Source organism: Ursus arctos, unplaced genomic scaffold (assembly GCF_023065955.2).
Source record: "Ursus arctos isolate Adak ecotype North America unplaced genomic scaffold, UrsArc2.0 scaffold_18, whole genome shotgun sequence".
NCBI classification, from domain to species: Eukaryota; Metazoa; Chordata; class Mammalia; order Carnivora; family Ursidae; genus Ursus; species Ursus arctos.
The window spans coordinates 8,245,420-8,258,842 of record NW_026622852.1 but is presented as its reverse complement, the minus strand read 5'-3'; the positions used below and the strand labels follow the sequence as shown (position 1 = coordinate 8,258,842).

The following is a 13,423-nucleotide window of genomic DNA, read 5'->3' as shown; positions in this document are numbered from 1 at the left end:
TATGAGTACTAAAATTATAATAACAGTAAAGACAGAATAACCTCTGAATGTTATCTGGGAAAGGAAAACAAAATCTCTACATATAAAACATTGTGTATGCAGCTACAGAGCACAGATACAGTCTTTTCTAATGTGTAATTAGAGATCATTCATTATTCAGGAGGACGATTTCTCGTGTAAAAATCCTATCATTTGCTGAGTTCGATGTTTTATTACCGACCCAATAACCCTAACCCCCTCCCTCTTTTTATGAAGCAAGTATGACAGGTGCATAGGCGAAGGATGGAAGGAAATCCTCATTTCAGGGGTACGTCAGACCACTAGGCTTAAGTCACTCAAATTTGTTTTCACTTTTTGCATTTTGATATTAGGAAATAACAAACAAAAATAGTGGACCCCAGGGGTAGAGCCGTAGGAAGTAACTTTTAGCAAAGTTCCTGAAATATCATTTAGAGACAACTTAATTGCCTCCTCTCTCTCTCCATCTTTGGAATGTAAAATGTCGATAAGGAAGACTGGAGGCGCTACAAAACTCGCCATGCCCTCCAAATCAGAATTTAAATGAAATTGAATTGTGATGAGTACAGTTTTAGTGTCAAGTGTATTTTAATTTTTAATTTTTTTTTTACAAGCGGATACTGTATACATGACAGTTTTGTTAACTTAATTGGCCAGACTACGTTAACGATCTGAATATCACTCACTGCTATCCTGGATAAATGCCCTGCATGTGGTAGATCTTTATATATATTTATATACATATGTATTTATGTATTGATTTACAAAGGAGTTTTCTGTGTACGTAGATGAACTTACGTGAAAGGTACAAAATGGGCACGTGTGGTTTTTGGTGAATTGTGTGTCCAACAAAGAGCCTAAAAATTTAGGCATTTTTTAAAGTAAAGCAGATTGATAGGAATGAGTTAAACTACATGTGGGTAGAAGCAGTTAATTAAATAAGATGTAGTATAGCTGTGTGCTTAAAAGCATGGACTCGGTAGCTGGATTACGTGGAATCAAATCCTCGCTCCAGCACGTACTACTTATGCCATTGAGCAAGTTGGTTAACTGCACCATGCTTCAGTTTGTCCATCTATAAGATGGGGATGATGGTAACACCTTCCCCCTAGTCTTGTTATAAGGACAATATGAGTTAATACATGTAAAATACTTAAAGCAGTACCTGGCACACAATTAGTACTGAAAAAGTATTTGCTATTATCATCATCATTATTATTATTTAATGAATCCAGTATGCCACTATTAAATCTCTCCGCTTATCAGATGAACCAAAAATTAGAAGTCCTGGGTCTCGGTTCAGGCTTCAACATTGAGTGGCTTTGTTCTCTTCCCTTGGCCCATCCCAGTCTTCTGTCTACTTTTACTATAAAATTAGGGTGAGTTGGGAGATGACTCAGGAGTCTAGTTATGTGTTAGAACATAATCCTTTTAAAAGAATTCAAAAGTTCTCCAAGGAAGTCCAAAGATGCTACACAGGAAAAAAAAAAGAAGAAGAAGAAGAAGAAGAAGAAGGAGGCGATGTGGGTGAGCTCAGTCTAGGGCATGGGATTGGGAAGCATCAAGCCTATCCCAAGGCACTGTGTCTGAGAGAATTTTACCTGCTACAGGTGATGCCACCAGGTCCTATGTCCGGACAAGGTGCCACAGTGTAAAATATGGGGACTACCTTGGACAGCTGAGATTGCTAAGGTGTAAGACAGTGTTCAGGGTCCTGGGTCTCAGCTCCAAGTCTCTTCAGAGAATAATCATTTCTTAAAATTCTGCAGTTCCAAACCTGCTCTTCGATAGGCCACAGACTTGTCTTCAAGGATATATGGCTTCCTCTCTCTGGACAATCAGGCTTCTTGGCTCTCTAGAGTATTTTAATCCCTTCCATAAAATTAAATTAATATTTAAAAACAACAATAACAACACAACAAGCTGAGGTATATGGAGTTTCCTCCTAGGAGCTGAAGATGAATTTCTCTTTTAGTGGAGTCACTTCTGTCCCCACCACTGTCAATGACACCATTCTGAACAAAGTGCTTCTCAGCTGTAGTCTGTGTGGAAAATAAAATACCCAAGCATTACAAAGTTTCGCTAGACACTCACCAATGGTGAGTGAGGGTTGCAAATATTTGACATTCTATCTGCCTAATAATAGTAACACCTAACAGGTCCTGAGCACCTACTCTGAGCCAAGCTACTTTCCAAGTGCTTTCCATATTCTTAACTTGTATATTCCTCACCAAACCCTCCGGGGACATTTTTATCACCCATCCTGTATAAGAAGCAGGACAGGGAGGCAGAGGTCACAATGCGAAGGAGTGGCATAGCTGATGCTAGAATCTAAGCTTCCTCTGACTATAGTACCCAGGCCCCCAGCAGCCAGACCATGACCCAACTCCACCTTTAAACAGTGAATCTGGGGCGCCTGGGTGGCTCAGTCAGTTGAGCCTCCAACTCTTGGTTTCTGCTCAGGTCCTGATCTCAGGGTTGTGATCTCAGGGTTATGAGATTGAGCCCCACATGAGGCTCTGTGTTCTACAGAGAGTAGGCTTGCCCCTCTCCCTCCCCTTCTGCCCCTCCCTTTGTACACGCATGTCCGGCAAGCTCGTGTGCTCACACTCTGTCTCAAATAAATAAATAAAATCTTAAAAGACAAAACAGTGAATCTTAAAAGCAAAGTTAAAAAAGTTTCCCAACCAGATAATAGGATTTAGGACTATGAAATCAGACTAGAAGATACATCTATTTGCTACCTACTAGTTTTAAAAACAATAACGCTTTGCTCTCTGAATTGTGATTTCACATCTTGTTCTAATTTGAATTTCCCAGTGGCTTTGAGAAGTGAGGAAAACCCTGGTTATTGAAAAGTATGAGTTAGCACTTCCTTCTCTTGCCCATAATTTCTACTTCAGATAGTTTCTAAGGAAATACACTCTCCACTACTTACACACTAGCAAGCTGAGCAAGAAAACCCGCTAGCTCCTCTCAGGATACCAAACCTAGAAGGATTCAATTTGGTAAGAGCAGGGGAATCTCTGGCTGGTATGGGTCTTAGAGGCCCTGCTCAAACCGTATTGGGGATGTCTCTAGGATTCTACTACTGCCACTACATGGGTTAGAACCTGCTGGTTCAATTCATCAAACCAAGTCTGGCCCCTTCACTGTTATTGGCCAAGGAGCGAATGATTCCTTCGTGGAGGGACAGGCCCGCTGGACCTATCACAGCCACCTGGTCTAGCCATCCTGCCTGGGCTTTGATTCTCTTCTCATTGCCAATCTTGGGGGGCTGACACTTTTTTTATTAAGCAAGGCAGATGGGTACATAGCGCCATTCAAGAAAAAGGAAAGGGAAGTCCATTGGGATTTGACACTGCGGAGGAATTTTGAAATAGTGGAAGACTTAAACCTGGACTGGCTCTGAATATGTACAATTTCATATCGTCCTTCCATAAGAAAAGTTAAGAGATATGAATGTGTGCCTAAAATATATTTTAATATACATTTTAATGTCTTTTTTAGTTTTGTTGCAATAAAACAAATGATGATGCCAATAACATTAAGCAGAATTAACAAAAATTGGGGTTCTCTGTTGCTATCAACTATAGCTCTATGTTTCTTTTTTTTAAGATTATTTATTTTAGAGGGGGAGAGTGTATGCATGTAAGCATGGGGGGGGAGGGCAGAGGGAAAGAATCTCAAGCACGCTCCCCATTGAGCTCAGGGCCAACAAGGAGCTTGAACTGGGGCTCCACACACGGGGCTCGATGCCGGGCTCCATTTCAAGACCCCGAGATCATGACCTGAGCCAAAATCGAGAGCCACCCAGATGCCCCATTTATAGCTTTATTTTTCAATGGCCTCGTCATCCTATCTGCAATGGCTTAACGCAAGACACTTGTTACCAAAATCTTGATCACTGTTACAATACCTTAGCAGCTCAATATTTAAGGAGTTCTGGATTACACTGGAAACCATTTGAGCTATACCTGTAAGCTGCATCCCCTCATACCAAAGAGTAGTATATTGGGGAGTCACGCAGGCAAGTCTAGGTTGCCTTCAGCCAGGCGTTTCAAATCTAGGACTTTTCATTCACTTCTTCTTCACTGGCAATATCAACTTTCAAAGTCTGGTGAACCCTACCTCCACCGTTTAAGAGGAGACTGAATTGGGGAAAGTTACTTAAAAGTGTTGAGTGTCAGTTTCCTTATCTTTAAAATATGAACAATAATTCCTGCCTTGCAGCATTGCAAGGATGAAGGAAATTGTCTATATCATTCCCACCAGAAGGCGTGGCTCATGGGGTACTCTGTAAATCATCTAGCCACTCTTTCTGTGATTAGTCTACCTTATATTTTCCTGATATTCTATATCTGCTGCTAATATCATGTAAGTTCCAGTCAAGCTCATCATGATTGCATTGTACAGTTCTACCTTGGCCAGACATCAAATAATCAAATTGGGAAGATTGTACAAAGAAAATTAGGGTATAGGGAGTGAGAAAGAGAAGATGAAGGGAAGAAAATTGTATTGTATTCCTGAAACTGATATTTAAGGCATAAGGGAGCATAATGGGATGGTTTGATTTTCAGCATTAAGAGGCAACACATTGCAAGGCAACTAAAGAGAAGGAGACATGATATTTGGGATTAAGTTCATGGTCATGGAAGAGGCCCTTGTTCAATAGGACTCTTTGGCAAATATCCAAGTACCTATAATTCTAATTACCTTTTAATCAATGAATGTTTATACTTATGAAAAGAACTTGATACCTATTTGACTTGATGCCTTGATTTCCCCATAAAACAAAACAGAATGTCATTATGAAGATGAACTTGTTGTTATAATTGAGTAGATTAATTTTAGCACACCCATCTGAATGCACACTACTCCAGCATATTGGGGGGGGGGAACCTCACTAAAATTTAGGGAAATCTTGTAAAATAAGTCCTCCCTCGAAAACCTAACATGCAATGTGCCAATTCTTTCCATTGCCAGGGGAATGGGAAAGAGTATGTATGGGAGTGTCCCTAGACAAGCAACCCAAGAACAGAGGTTGAGAAAGCTGAGACACAGATGGCAAATGTCTGGGCTGTCCTTCCTGGCACAAGGGTGTTTGTGACCTACTCTGTCTCTCATGAAATGGAGGCAGCTGGATATGAGCCTGGTACATTACAAATGATAAAGGGAATGGAAAAAGTTGTTTCCCATGGACAGTATGAAGTTCAGAAGACAAAATGAATCTGGAGGAGAAACTTTCAGGCCTGTGCCATCCTGGAGGTATAACATTATCCTATTATCTCGTTGGAGGATCCTCTCAGACTCTACCCTATCGTATATGGTTCTCAAAGTGCTAAAAGGAGCTTCCTTATGAGAAACCTTATATGTATTTTCCCCGTGGGATGCACCCCAATAGCAAAGAAAATTTCCACTGCTGTAGTTAGAGAATATATTTTGCTTTTGCATAAGGAAGAGAAACAGGCTTAATCTGAGTGACTCCAAAACACCTCTTGGTGAATGTTACTCAGAGGCCAAGTCCAACTCAATAGAAGGAAGAACTTTCTGACAATTAGATCTATCCAAAACCCAAATGGGCTGGAGGTATTCCAGCCAAGGCTGTAGGAGCACTTGTTGGACATGTTCAGGAAATTCATGTCTTGGAAAAATGTTGGGCTAGACGCCTGAAATTCTCTAAAAATATTTGATAAAAGAGTGGAAAAAGTCTTGGTATCAGGAAATACTGAAAAGCAAAGTTGCATCAATTCTAAAATAACACATGGAAGCAAAGCTAAACTGCTCTGCGTATTCTCTCTACCATCCCACTCAAACGCCCTGCCATTAACATATGAGCTTTGTGCCAAGAAGATAGGAGTCTGCAGTGGGGACACTGCTTGCTTCCAGTGACTTCAGGAGGAAGCTAGCTGGAAGGAAGATTCAGATGACAGTTAAGCCACAAGTTTCTAGTGACCTGCAAGCACACTGCTTTATTGGGCTCTGGTGGGATTCTTCCCATGGCTGGTGCAGGTCCCCGCCACTGCTTGGCATTGACCTACAGAGGGCGTAAAGGTGTTGTTTGCTCCCATCTGTAAGAGTAAGTTATTTGCTTTACCACTCTTAAGGAGATGACTTTTAGTTCAAATTATGCCAACATCATGTTTAATATCCTGATCATAAGAAACATTGGTGGTTTTGCTTCTGAACACCTTAGCCCCTGTCTCCACTTGGCAAACCCTGACTGATACTTTAATTCTCATCTCTTGAACCTTTTCCTGGCTTTTCTGTGAATCCTTACCTGGATATTTTCCCTCCTCTGTGTTTCTACAGAGCTGTGTATAGATCCCTACCATTGGACATATGACCAGGACCTGCTACAAAATTTGCACAACCCAGGGCAAAATGAAGATGTAGGGTCCCTTGTTAATAAATTATTAAGGATTTTTAAATGGTGGCACGGAACATTAAACCACATGCTGCTAAGCATGGGGCCCTTTGTGACAGCACAGCTCACATCTCCATGAAGCCGACCCTACTTATGACGCTGTAATCAGATTCTGTGTTATGTATTTTGTGTTGATTTTGGTCTACTAATCACCCATTAACTCTGTGTGTGTGTGTGTGTGTGTGTGTGTGTGTGTGTGTGTGTAGTGTATCTTCTGCTGTATATTGCCTCAGTGCACCTAGAAATCAAGGTGCCCCACCTTGGGAGACAGGCACATGACTGAGCTCATGCTCTGTTAGCTCCTCTCTCTCCCTCTCCCTCTTCCCCTCCTTCTTCTCCCTTTCTCTTTCCTTCTTCTAAGACTTTGAGTCTTGCGAACAAAGATGAAAGAACAAGGGCAAACATTGGAATGCATTTGTTCACTGGTGATGCCCTCCAAGGCTGTTGATGAGATCCTGAGACTTAAACTCTTCGTTTTGCTAGTTCTTCCTCTGTTTTCAAGCCTGATTCTCCAGCCTTCTAGTTGATCCTGTGAGTATACCAATAGATTTCCAATAAACTTCTCACTTACGTAGGCAGCCAGAATTTGTTCTGTCGCCTGCAGTCAAAGAACCCTGTAAGTGGTAGATCGCATTCACTCGCTAGACTGAGTTCTTCGACCTAATTTAAATTATAGCATGCGTACGTTACGTAAATACTGAGCAATAGGAAAGCGTGAAGCGCTTCACATATCATTGTTCATTTAATCTTCACAATGACCATTCAAGGTAGGTGTCCTTGTCCTCACTTTTCCGATGACAGAAATCAGGTTCTGAAAGACGAAATGATAGTCCGAAAGTCTCTCAGTTACTTCGTTGTGGAATCAAGATTTTCAGACTGCGTTTTTTTCTGACTCCCAGGACCACACTTTCCTACAATGTCGTATTCCCTTCCCATCCCCATTTTCTAGCACACTGCTTGGCCCACCATATTCCGTATGACTATTCAGTGAGTGAGAGAAAAAATAAAAAGAGCAACATTCATACCCAAGCCTTCATCCAGTTTCAGTTTATAACTGGTACATAATGGCCTACAATTCTAAAGTCAAATTTTTATCTTTTGTCTCTCTCATCATAAAATTTTATTTGCCATTTATTACTATGAAAACATTGGCAGATCCATCACTTTTTCTAAAATGGCTTCCCATACCAGCTACCTTAGTTTATTTCATGGTTTTCTTTAGTGATTAACTGTGACTGCCACTTACAGATCAAAGGCACAATTACAGGCACAAATATAAACCAATTAAAGATGCCCAAGGAACAAACAATGCAACTTTAACTGTCTCGACCTTTACTTGAATAGAGACACTTGCAAAGTATTGCCCTTTATCCGGAAATAGTTTCAAAATCAATAATGCAGATGACATAAACGTACATGGAGGCTGTAAAATAAGTCTGCCTAAAAATGTTAATTGTGCCACAGTAGGCAACCGCATTGAGGAGAGCCAGAAAGGCAAGGAGGCAGCTAGACAAGTTTCATATTCTACACGGGATCTATCTCACTATCTATCATGAAACCAAAGGAAATCGATTTGGCAGGTAAAAACAAAAGCCATTATTTTCCCCCTTATGTATGTCTACACAATTCAATATAAAGAAGATGTTACCGAGCAAAGGACTAATCTTTACTGTTCCATGTACAGGTTCAGAGGTAAAAAAAAAAAAAAAATCAATTAATTACAAAAGCTTCCAAACAATGCAAACAGCATTAAGCACAGTAATTATAAGATAAGCATGGAAGCAATTTTCAGTTGATTGGGTGTGGGTGTGCAGAAGTAAACCTACAGTTTGCCTGCTGGTGCAAGAATAGCTTACATGCCAATTAGTGGTTATTGCTACTAATTATTAAAAACATTTTTAAGAGTAATTAAAAATTAAATGCACCTGTATGATGGCTCATAACTGTGTTGTGGTAAATTGCTCAGATTTTCCATATCAATCACGCAGGAAATGCTCAGTGAGGTGGAGGAGCGTGATGACACCCACTCTGAGAAGCCAGGCTACATCCGCGTGTGCCCTCCACACAGAAGCACTGCTGGGATTCGGTTTCTCTGCTCAAAAGTTTCTACAAATAAATGCTCCTAGGCCAAACTAATGAAGATAGGAGTTGAGGCTGTAATCCTTTACTTTGGACATTTAATGGTCTCTTCATTGCCACAAAATACTGTTGAGAAAAGAAAGCAGGAAAGATGGCGCTCAGCCTCATCTGAGACCTCCCTTCCGCTCTTAAGAGCTGTGGCAGAGAGTGCGACTTCAGTATTCTAGAATGAATACTGGAACCCCTCCCTCTTTTCCACCGGTAACCGTATGACCATAAGCATGTCACTCATCCTCCTAGATTCAGCTTCTTTACCTTTGAAGCATGACCATGGACTAACTGGTCTCAAGGATTCCTTTCAGGAATCAAAGAGTCTGTGTCCTGACAAAGCTAATAGTTATATCACATGAACAAGAAGAATCGAGTAATATTTACTGAGTGGTCATTCAGTCTCAGGCTTTTCCACCAGTTGTTCAAATCCTTGGCTACACACTGGAATCACCAGAGGAGCATTAAAAACTCTAATGCCAAGGCCTGTCTCCCCGAGATTCTGCTTTATTAGGGCAGAGGTAGAGCGGGGAGTTGGGAGCTTGTCAACGCTCTCCAGGTGACTCAGGTGTGCTTAGCCTGTTTCAAGCTACTGGACACACTTTACGTACATCATTAGAGCACTAGTTCTGGTTTTCTAAAAGGAGTCTGTGAGGTAGTATGCCTTTTTGTCCCCATTATACAGATGAGGAAATATATTCAGGGAGGTTCAAATGTGTATCATAACACCAATGTGGCAGAGACAGAAATCCAACTCTCTTTCATTCAGAGATCCTGTGGTGTGTGTGTGTGGTTTTTTTTAACCTTACGTGTATCATCGATGTCTAAGTTGTCAATTGACTTCCTGGCATTTCTTCTCTTTGGTTACTATTTTTATTATCATAGCACACATCCTTAAGTGTCTTTTATTTCCATTTTCTTCTGGTTCTCAGATATTTAAACAGAATAACTACAACATCAGAAGTATGGATTTGCTTCATATCCCCACAAAGGACTCTTTTACATACTGGAAACAAAATGTTGGAAGTCCTGGTGCTGATGTTCTGGAAAGTCATAGCAATCCAGCTCCTTCCATAGCTGACTGAGCCTGATGAAGCTTCGAGAAGCTTGTGCGGAGGAGGCTTGAGAGACTTCTGCTGTTCCACACTAACACGGAGGGCGCAAGGAGGTGGCGGGGAGCACAGACAAGGTGCCTGGGAAGTGAGGGACGTGTCTATTAGAGGCTACCTCTGACCTTGGAGGCTTTGTTTGTGTTTTGTACATCTTAAGGCTGTCACCTCGGTTTCTAATGATATCTCATTGGCCCCAGGACATTCTTACCACTTATCTCATTATTAGCTCCACTGGAAATCTAATTATCTTTTCAAAGGTACAAAGCAATTTATGTACCACCATAATTTTATTTATAGCCGTAATCCTACACAGCCAAAGTAAAGAAAAGTAGTCATTACCTGTGTGTATATTGTGAATCTCCTCTCTGGTTCGTTCTTGGAGCTTCAGGAAACAAACGCCAAGAGCAACCACAACCACACACGCACGCTCACACAGCATCCACTACTCCTCTTCATCTTGGAGGGCTCACCACCTACCCGTTCAAACTCCAACTGCCAACTCCCTCACCTGAAAGCACGAAGGAATTGTATTTTCACTCCAGCATATAATTGGCAGACCCATATTTTGTTTTCACTTGTTTTTTTTTTTTTCTTTCAGCGAAATCAACGTGCCTTCTTTCTGACTTCCCCTGCCAAACATATCAGATTGTGTGAGGTTTATGGTTGCACAGTAATTCCTGGGCAACCTGAAAGCCGGGGAGACTACAGGAGATAGTGGGGGGGGAGGGGAAGTGTCACGGAGAAAGCATGAGTGAATAATAGATGACAGATTTGAGATAATTATTGGAGAGATGACAGAGAACATCACCATGATTTGTTTTGCCAGGTTGTCATTTCAAAGACAATGAAGAACTATTAAATCGATTTCTTTCTTTCTTTTTTTCTAGGGGAAATGAGTACACAGATATTAAAGAATAAATGAAATGAATACACAAATACTAATTATAAATTCTGATTATGATAAGTTTGAGTAGCTGGCTACTTCATACAACACTGGAAGTATTTGTTATGCAAATGCATTAAGTGTGCCCAGTGGCCCTTATAGATCAGTGGCATTAGGTCTGGAACTATTGTGGCGAAATAGGATAGTTGGCTCCACTCGGTTGGGGGTCATTTTATTGCCGATTTAACTAGTGTTAAATTAGTGGGTATTTAACTGTCACTAAAACAATTTAGGGCTCAATTCACTGAAGTATCATTTTTACTAATATTTTAGTGCAAGTGAAGAATTGTTCCTCCCGATGCCCTCCTGGGATGCTGAGGGCACCACTGTTTTTTAGTCTCCAGTAATGAAATTTGCATTAGCAAAAGTGGGCTGCTTGCCTACTAAGGAAAAAAAAAAATAATCTCCTTGAGAACCCAGTATCCTGCTGTATTTTATTGCAGTAAAACCATTTTAACATCCCTTTTCACTGAATGAGATTTTTTTTTTAATTCCTAAATCACAAGCCAAATTAGTATAATCCATCCAGTATTTCGTGGAAGACGCTCCCTGTAAGATTATCGCATTGAACTCCCAACTTTTTGTTTTAGGGGGAAAAATTAAAAACCAACCAAACCATATTTCTCTACCAACACGAAACATGATCAGCTCCAAATCCAAAAAGATTTACAAATGCCACAACACAGTTATCTACCAGCAAACATATCATTTCTTTGTTTCGTAGGACACCAAGGATGAATTATTCATGAGACCCCATTTCAGATGCTTATTGTGTCTGGTGGCAAAGTCTCCGCCTGCTCAGCCCCAGGAAAGCTCTGGCGCTTTGCTGAGGCACAGTGCTCTGTGCCATCCAGGGACCAGCCGTGTGCTCTCGAGTTACTGGAGCCGCGCAAGCAGTTCCAGTGGCCTCAGCTGTGGAGACAGCTGTTGGCCCACCGTCTGTGATGGCAGAAATGTGTGGGAGGCTTCCCCCTAACAGCACGCCCCCCCACCCCACATACACACACGCACACAAACAACTCCCATGCCATGCATCACACACACAGCCACCAAAGGGGTGCAGAGAAGCCCCAGGATTTGAGGACCAGAAGGAGCAGTGCACCACGGCTCAGAATGGTTCTTTCTCTTGTGTGCAAAATTATTAGCACAGAGGCTGTAGCCTCCGAACCTCAACCTTTCTTGTCACTTATGTATCAAAAGGTTTGTGCATGCGTGAAATGCAAAATGATTTATTGTTTCGTTACTGACTTATTTACTTACTTAATGGATTGATTGATGTGCCAAGATCCCACAGACAACAGGGCTGGTTTTTTGTTTTTTGGTTTTTTTTAGGCTGGCTTTAAAGGAAATAGATTGCAAACAAGAGTTTCACTAACACAGTAAGTCAACCCCTCCTTCCTGGTTTGTATTCATAATGAGTTCCTTTTGGCTCTTGCCTGTTACCTGTCTATGGCTATTCGCTGACACAAAATACTGCACCTTGCCTTCTGTGGGAAGTGGCAGGGATGAAAAAATAAAATATTAGGTGTGGAAGGGTAAAATATGGGGAGAAAATCTGGATCAAACCCCAGAGTTTCAGCCAATATAAGCACCTATGGTAGGCACTCTCTTGCATGGTGCTTGGGCTGGAAGCCATAGAGCCACTCAACAACAATGGGAGGTATTAGAATTCCATCTGGCATCATTTCTCCGCAGAGGAGGGAGGTGCAGACAGAGAAGTCCCGCAATTTGAATTCCTCCTGGAGACCTCAGATCATCTGTTTATTTTATGGACACTAAACTTACTTTCATTTTCTAAGGCCATTATTACACCTGAAATTAGTCCGTGGAATAAAATAGAATTCTCTACAAACATTGCAAAGATGGCTACAGGGAAAGTTCTACAGACCTCTTCCTAGCATGCCTCTTGAAATTTCTTTACGGCTTTATCAGGGGGCCCGAGGTTTTAATTGGTCTTGGTGAACAGGGGCCAAATCGGGAAGGAGGCTGATTTGTTTACAGCACTCGGATGTTGACTTTGTGCAGAACTCTCCCTCCATGTTCTACGCAGACGACATTTACGTAAGATCTCTGTAACCTCTTTTCCAAACGGACTCTAATTTGACATAATGCAGCGTAGAATGGCACCAGTCATCGGGCTTGCATCAGAAATGCATTTTATTTGGATTCAATTCAGACTCTTAACGAACTGGTTCCCGTAAATGCAGCAGATGGGAGTGTGGCAAATGGGAGCGGGTGTGCGGCCTCACACCCAGCATCCGCTGCTGCTTCACCGTGCTAAAGCCTTGCCTGAGTTAGCTGGTTAGTTAGTTAGCTAATTAGTTAGGCACATTTCAGCTGAAACTTTTAATTATCATTAACGTATTTATCCTACCCGTCCTCCAACCTGCGGCCTGAAAAGCTCCAGTCCGGCCAAGGCGAGTAGATTCCGTCCTTAGCTTTCTCTCTGACCTCCTGATGAATGTGGTGAACGCTGCCAGGAGATGATCTGACGGTTTATAAGCCTGGCAAAGCTGTAGCCAAACCTTCTCTTCGAAAGGTCAATTAAAAATGCTAGTGGCACTATAAACAGAAGTCTCCATAGAAGAATGCCACACCGTGCCCAGAGTGGTCTCTTAATACAAAATATCAATTTGATTTTGCTCAGGAGATTCAGTCTCCTTTTGCAATGCAAATATTTTCAAGTGTACTAAACACGTTTTAGCACCTCAACATAGGCACTAAAACTATTTGCATGCAAAATTACCCAGAGTAGGCAGACAGGCACAAGCTTATGCCAGCGCCATATGTGCTAAA

The 13,423-nt window shown here is 41.5% G+C and overlaps 1 long non-coding RNA gene across 4 annotated transcripts; it reads right to left on the bottom strand.

Annotated features, from left to right (window-relative positions):
- Positions 1–610: 610 nt before the first annotated feature.
- On the bottom strand, positions 611–13,110 carry LOC123001439 (uncharacterized). 4 transcript variants are annotated; one of them, XR_008959860.1, is made up of 5 exons: positions 13,002–13,110; positions 10,024–10,192; positions 8,371–8,650; positions 7,017–7,256; positions 611–2,060 (listed from the first exon to the last, which is right to left on the bottom strand). It is a non-coding gene; the product is annotated as an uncharacterized LOC123001439 (long non-coding RNA). The 4 variants fall into 4 exon arrangements; XR_008959858.1 differs by having other exon boundaries at positions 611–7,256; XR_008959859.1 differs by lacking the exon at positions 8,371–8,650 and having other exon boundaries at positions 611–7,256.
- Between the last annotated feature and the right edge of the window lie 313 nt (positions 13,111–13,423).